Consider the following 1,603-nt stretch of genomic DNA (forward strand, 5'->3'; position numbering starts at 1 on the left):
TTTTATTTTATTTTATTTTATTTTATTTTATTTTATTTTATTTTATTAATTACACTTTATTCACTTTGTATCCCCCCATAAGCCTCTCCCTCCTCCCCTCCCAGTTCCACTCTCCCTCTCCCTTCTTCATGCATGCCCTTCCCCAAGTCCCTGATAGGGGAGGTCCCCTTCTCCTTCCTTCTGATCTTAGTCTATCAGATCACATCAGGAGTGACTGCATTGTCATCTTCTGTGGCCTGGTAAGGCTGCTCTGCCCTCAGGGGGAGGTGATCAAAGAGCAGGCCAATCAGATTAGGTCAGAGGCAGTCCCTCTTCCCATTACTATGGAACCCACTTGGACACTAAACTGCCATGGGCTACATCTGTGCAGGGGATCTAGGTTATCTCCATGCCTGGTACTTGGTTGGAGTATGAGACTCTGGGAAGACCCTGTGTTCAAATTTTCTGGTTCTGTTGCTCTTGAGATTCTATTTTTTTAATAGCCACCCCATGATTCTATGAACTATGTGTTAAAGAACAGGACTCTACAGAATTTTCACCAACAGATGATTCTGCCGGTCATTATTGGATAGCTTCTCCTGGTTATTTTCTTATAAGGAAACCAAAAGACTTTGCTAAAGGACTAGCAGTCTCTAGTCCCCTTGTGGTGAGGGACTTAGCAAATATTAAGAATCAGAGATTCCTGGGGTGAGAACCACTCCCTCCTGAGATTTTAAGATGCTTGGGGTGGATCTGGTTTGGAAGTTGTGAGACCCCAGCAGACAGGATGTGAAGAGCAATGCAGTGAGTCTGGTGAGAGCGTACAGAGGGTGTGCGCCTCCCCTGAGCACTAAGGCAGAGGCCTGCCGGCTCTCCCGATTTCTCCATCCAGGTTGGCATCCAGTAGATTCCATTTCAGGTTTTCACCTTTATGGAACATAAAGAACATACTTCCATACTCCTTCTTGGTATGGAGAGAAAACTTTACACCGCTCCTTCACATTTTTGCCAACAATCTTCATACTTGGTGAAACGGACACACAGAGAAGCAACTTTGGCTAAAAGGCACTGATTTCTCAATGTTGCCAACAAGGTAACTAAACATAGCACAAAAGCCTGGCGTCTCTGACTTTAGGCTCGATCTGTCTCCGTTGCATTGGGTCACCCGCTTCCCTTCTCAAGCCAGCATACTCTTCATTCAAGGAGTGCCTGCCTACCTAACCTCTCACATCACTTCTCAAGGCTAAAGTCACAGAGATAGGTCATTGCCCTAAGCATGCATGCACACTGAATTCGGGAAGAGCACCATCGAGGGCAGAGCCCTTCCCCTACCCCTGAGAAAGCCTCCTGACCTCTTTATTTGATCGTTTAATTTGCATATTGGGGTGGAGGCAGAGTATAGCCTGTTGGGACTGCCACTGCACCAGCTTTCGTCCTAAAGACTTGAATTACATTCAGACTTTGTGGAGTATTTAAATCTGTTAGTCAGCCTCGATCTGCACAGCCATTGACGTCTGGGCCAGGAGGCCCCACTGGACTGGGTTATCTGGAAGGAGTGTCTAAACACATGGAGTTGGGTGAAGACACAAGTGGGTCAGGCTTTTCTCAGAAATGTGGTTTTTGA

Source organism: Psammomys obesus, unplaced genomic scaffold (genome assembly GCF_907164565.1).
Source record: "Psammomys obesus unplaced genomic scaffold, mPsaObe1.curated_primary_1811, whole genome shotgun sequence".
Classification (NCBI taxonomy): Eukaryota; Metazoa; Chordata; class Mammalia; order Rodentia; family Muridae; genus Psammomys; species Psammomys obesus.